This window comes from Cavia porcellus, unplaced genomic scaffold, assembly GCF_034190915.1.
Source record: "Cavia porcellus strain 051 isolate PalLab524CR breed Dunkin Hartley unplaced genomic scaffold, mCavPor4.1 scaffold_4, whole genome shotgun sequence".
NCBI classification, from domain to species: Eukaryota; Metazoa; Chordata; class Mammalia; order Rodentia; family Caviidae; genus Cavia; species Cavia porcellus.
This window is the reverse complement of record NW_026947487.1, coordinates 113,801,222-113,807,221: the sequence shown is the minus strand read 5'-3', so window position 1 is coordinate 113,807,221 and position 6,000 is coordinate 113,801,222.

Below are 6,000 nucleotides of genomic sequence, written 5' to 3'. Positions count from 1 at the left end.
CACTCTTTAAAGCACACACACACACACACACACACACACACACACAATCCTTTAACCTACTGGTGATACAAACCCAATATGGGCACCCAGACTCATCCAGGGAGATCAGATTTGGGAATGTATCCTGGGAGGCACTGTGCAAATGCCCCGGGGCAGGAGAGAGCAAGGGAAGGTAGCCAGGAAAGGGGATGTGGGGCTGGGGCACAGAGAAGCACATGGGCTAGACTCACATAGAAGCTGACCTGTAAGTCTGGAACCAGATTTTAACTTTAAGAATGATACCAAAATGTACCATCAAAATATAACTACTTCCTTCCTAAAGTGACGTCAATTAAGAACAAAGGGAAGGGAAAAAAGGAAATAACAGATGAATGAAACTAGGACGACTGAAAAAATTCGACAGAAAAGCAAGCAGAGAGACTGAGGTCGAGTGGGGAAAGTCACCACCCATTCCGCCTCCTAGACTTTTGTTAGAGATTCAACAAGGTGGTGTGTGTAACTCGTGCAAGGTGGAGAGCACTGAGTAGGTGCTCAATAAAAGACAGCTTTCAGAAAAAAATGCCACACATGACACATAGATGATTCCAGACAGGCTTTTGTGGAATGAAGGATGAGCGGACCATGGTTGTCATGTGTGAATACATAGACAGGAAAGATATCAGAAAGGGAGAGCTCTTGTTTTTGAGGGAAGAGGAAATCATGGAGGAACATCTCAAACAGCAATGGGTCATTCTGGTGTGAATTTTGTCCAGTCATACAGGGTGCAGCTACTAAACAAGTTCTCACGCAGCAGGGTGACAGCCCAGTACCTCGGGCTGTCATCTGAGGCTGCTTTTTCTGCTCAGACCCCAGGGAGTTTCTCCAGCAGTGAGGCCAAAGGAGCCAGCTTCCCTCTCCAGCTGTGTTTTCCTGGAAGCATCAGACTGCTGGAGCAAGCTTCCCATTTCCCCAGCATGGGACAGGGAGCTGCAGTCCCTTTCCCTGCGGAGAGGACAGTACGGACTCTGGCATCATTGCCTGTCACACCTGCAAATTACCGGAGAGCAACGGAAGGAAGGTGGCCCCTGGTGCCTGGTGAGTGGAGGCCTGCCTAGCAAAGTCACGGACACTCCTGGGTCTCCAGATCTCCTCCAAAGGCTTTTTATATCTTCCTGGAACTGCTTGGGAATTGACTTCTAATTACACTTTTAATATGCATCATGCAATGTTACTGATGCCACCAGGCAGGATAGATGAATCTTGTATTTGGACGTTCCGCTAAGGTGCTGCTCATTTTCAGGGAGAGTCCATTTCAATGGGCTCTCCGGTCCTGCCCCCAAGTTAGCATAGCAAGGCTGGAGCCAGGAAGCATCTTGGATGTGGGTTTCACTGGCCCAGAGCAGCTGTGAGAGCATGTCTGCTCCTAAGGCTCCGTCCTAAGACTGATGCTGGAGGGATGGCCGAGCTGTCGAAGTTAACAGGGAGCACTTAAGAATGGGCCCTGTTTGTCCTGGGCTCTCTTTTTGTGATAATTGGTTCCCCTTTTCTGTTACCATGACTACCCTGAAGTTCTGATCCTGGGAAAGAATGAGCCAAGCGACCCGGAAAAATACCTCATGGAAATGTCCCCTTAATGGGTCTGATAGTACAGCCTGCCTGATCCAGGGTACTTGGGAATCCCATTGTGTTGATATTTATGGACCAAATTTCTAGAAGAAGAACAAGGAATCTGGTGAGTTAAATACTCTCCTTAACTGCAAATTAATCATAAAACCCCCTTTGGATTCCAAAGTTACTGTTAAAATTCCTTCTAAATTTGAGTTGGTCTCATTTCCTGCCCTGTTAAAGAGGAATTGGATAAAACTCTGGCAAGTAGGGATTGGAACATGCCCTTGGCTAGTTCAGAGGGCCAGTATTCATCTAACAAGACAATGGCCACAGTGCAGTGGTCTTTAACTGGGCAATGCTGTGCCCCACAGAACATTTGGCAACCTCTCCACATAGTTTTGGTTATCATAACCTAAGGATGAAAGAGGTTGCTACTGATGTCCAATAAATGGAGACCAGGGATGCTGTCAAAGACCCTACACACACAGGAGAACCCAGTGGGGGCTATGCTATGCAGGACCTGGACAGCTTTGAGATGGCTAAAGCACTGACTATATTGAAGTTAGTTTATTCACTCATTCAATTGGCTGGCTATGGGGAAAATGGAATGCTTTCATCCAAGCAAAGGTGTTATGCCCAAAGGATTAATTCAGGGAAGAGGCAGAGTCCAGATGAGATCAGATAACTGGAAAATAATAGCCAAGGAGAGAGCAAAGCAAGGGCCTCTGAATCTTCTAGACCTCAGCAAGGACCTGTGCTTTGCTTTGAGCTGTAATGAGCGATGGCAGGCTTGTATGACATGATCCTCACGTGGTCACTGCCAGCTTCCCGGGCAGTGCCTGGTCCTCCCTCCTCACTACATAGGCCCTCGCGGGCATACATTTCTCCTAACACTGGAGTGAAGTCCCACAAGAAGGAAATGACTGTGCAGGGGAAAGAGACAGGAGGACATTGTATGCCCAAGGAAGTGACGATGCAAGAGACAGGAGCCAGGCCATTCCTCCACGGATTCAGCTTCGCATTACTACCTGATCCGACCTGGTAACTCTGCTCTTAGCTGTATAAAGACACACCCACACCAAAGCTTGCACATGGATTTTCACAGAAACATGATTTGAAGTAGTTGTAATAGTCATCAAGAGATGAAGGGTAGACTGGTGATACAGTTCAACAGTACAGCATGCGCTTAGCATATGTAAGCTCCTTGGTCACTCTCCATTATCTGAGGAGAGAGAAAGAAAGGGAGATAAATGGATAAAATGGGATACACACACACACCGGAGTATTACTCATCCATAAAGAGGAATGGAGTTCTTATACATACTCCCACCTGCATAAACCTCAGAAACCTCAAAAAGAGATCAGTCACAGAGGACCACAAACAGTACAGTTCCATTTATAGAAAATGTCCGGAATTGGCACAGCCATGGACCCAGAATGCCACTGAGTATTTCTCTAGGCACAGGGCACATGGAGACAAAGGAGAAGAACATGGCTACTAACGGGTAGAGGATTCTAATGGGACCGATGAAGATACTGTAGGTTTAGACCGCTTTGGCTGTACAACTTTGTACGTGAGTTGGTGTGGTACCTATCACACTGGTATCTATTGGGTGAATTGTATGATAGCTACTGGAGTCCATTCATTGAATTTTACTTCAATAAAATAATTTATTTAAGGCAGACAGGGATTGCACTAAGGATGGCTCCCCAGAGCTCAGGAGCTGGCAGAGGCTCAAGAGAGGAACGCATATTGAGGGGTTGCCTGTCTGGTTTCCCCGTCCTGGATGCTGCCCTGCTCTGGACAACTCTTTTTGACATCATTATGATGATAGATGGTGGTTTCTCAAAATTCTGCCTTTTTCTGTCCTTTGGGATATCAAGGAAAAGAAGACTTGGGAAGGGGGTTGGTTCTCCTAGGGAAATGTTAAAGCGTTAGTTTGTGGGCCTTTTTTCACTCATTGGTTGCCAGAAGAACACAACTTTGACTCAACAGATGCTATGGAAAGAGATGAACACGGCAGCCTTTATGTGGGGACGGGATGCGATGAAGTCTGCCGGGTTCCTCGGGCAGTCTGCTCCCGACAGAGAGATCACCATGGTGCTTTTCTTTGGTTTGTTTTACTTAGAAATTTATATGATCTCTTCATCCACATATATGTGTAACTTCTGGTAAAAGCAAAAAGAACATTCTTTTGTGCTGATGAGAAATGAAAACAGAAAGAAAGAAAAAAGAAAAGACCCGGAAACACATAATTCATCAATTAGATGTCAAATTTCCCTTGTGTCATCTTTCGCGGAGGAGACATATAGTCTGGTTGGAATTATAGTGACAGATAATGACGTGTTTCTGTCCTCACAAGTTTTCAAGACTGGAGCAGAAACTGATCTTCTTCATCGGATTCTGAGACATTTGTTTTTCCTTCGGACCTACAAACCGTGCCTCAGAGCAATGTCTAAGAAGCCTCGCTGGCTTCTTTCATTCAAATGTAAAGTTTTGTTGTGCTTTACTTGTTTGGGTTTTTTTTTTTTTCTTTTATATTGTTTTGGGGCTAGGAAGGTGAGATATCACCTATGAAATCTCAAGGAGCTCACTGATAGATGATGAAAACCACAAATAAATAAGCAGGGATTATATAGAAAGTTTCCAAAGGTGACACAGGGAACTGCCATGGGAATCATAATGGAGGTGTTAGTGCTCTTGGTTATCAACCAAAAAAGCATGCAACACACAGAGCTCACAAAATGAAACACGTGTCTCAGTCCGACCATCTACAACTGGATGAGCCCAGAGCTGATGACCCGGCTCCAGACTCTCTTCAAGGACTGCTTCTACGTTTTGCTCTGTGCTGTTCATTACACTGTCTCCTCAGCCTTAGATTTGTATAGGACAGTTGCAAGGCAGTTGGTTTTAAACAACAACAGTGTGCATACTAAATTCATTAAGATGCAAGTAGTCTCATGTGGGATGACCATATAAACTATGCCTTGAGGTTATTGGGAAATCAAATAAGTAGCCCAGGTTGTGGTTTCCTTCTCCTGCCTTCCAACATGATCTAAAGTCTACACTAGAATTAAAGGTCCTGGAGTTACTCTTTTGGGAGTTGGCAAAGCTTAGCTTAGTCCTCAAACCTGGTCATTCAAAACCCAAGTGGTTTTGGTGGCCCAGGGCTCTCAACCAGACCTCTCCATGGGCCTTGGCTTCCCACAATGGGAGGCAGAGAGGAGGCGGGTTTGGTTGCCTGTCCTGCCACGCTCGCACTGTGCAGTCATCTTGACTCTTTGGTGTGGGTGGCTGCTCACCACATGCTGGTCTGAGCCCCAAGCTCCTCACCCCAACACTCCCTCGTACCCCTCGGTGACAAGGGGCCCAGGGAGGCCTTCTTACCCTGGCTTCTTCCACACTTATTGTTCCTTCCCCAAGCCTGTCACCTCGGCAGGGGCCCATCACAGCTGACCAACAGATGTGCAATTTGATTTTTATCTTCCTGCTCCATCGAAAGCACAGAGGAGGCCTCAAAGGAACACTCAGAGCCACGGTCTCCTTCACCATCCCTGGAGCCCTCCCCACTTCCTGGGTGCTGGCTAGGACCCCAGAAGGGTCTGGCTGCTGAGTCATCCTATATGCAAAGTCAGCTTGTGACCAGTAAAATGAACAAATTAAATCAGAGTTCACCAAGAGAGGATAAGTGGGCAGCCCTGTGGATGGACTGCGTCATCTGCACCGAGAAGCTTGGCCCATTACCTTCAGACATCAGCCCAGTTAGAATCTGGCTAATTCATTTTGCCTCCTGCACAACAGGGTATGTGGTGGTGGTAGGGGGTCATCTCGGTGTATGATTTTCTTTTTTTCTCTTTCTGAGCTACAGATCTTCCTCCAAGGAACAAGCATCAACCTCCTGTTCTGAGAATCAAAACAAACCAATTCCCACCTTTCTGTGAATTCTCCCAGGGAGCTGAGGGTTAGAAATAATAGCACAGCTGCATCTATTTCTTAAGCCTAGATCTCACCAGTCAGGGAGCCTCCTCGAGATGTGGCAACCCACTTCAAACACAGGTAAGCAACGTCTTGTGCAGGATAAGGGAGAGGGGCCCTGCAAGTGGTGGGCAGAGAATAGACCCAAAGTCAAGAGAGCTCCTGCCAACCTCACCAGGGCTGAGCAGGGCTGGGTCTTTCCAGGCACTGTTCATGAGAGTTAGTACCTACACTGTCGTTATACGTTGGTGGATGATTCCACTGAAACTAAGTCTTTCTATAACAGAAGTGATATTCCAGCAGGTATGTCATGGCCTCCCATGCTGAAAATCAGAAGAAAACAACCATCTCTTGGTGGTTTCCATTTGGCAGGATCCTATATGAGACCATGTCACCTTTTATCATTAAAATGGCTTTGTAAATTGTGGGGGGGTGTG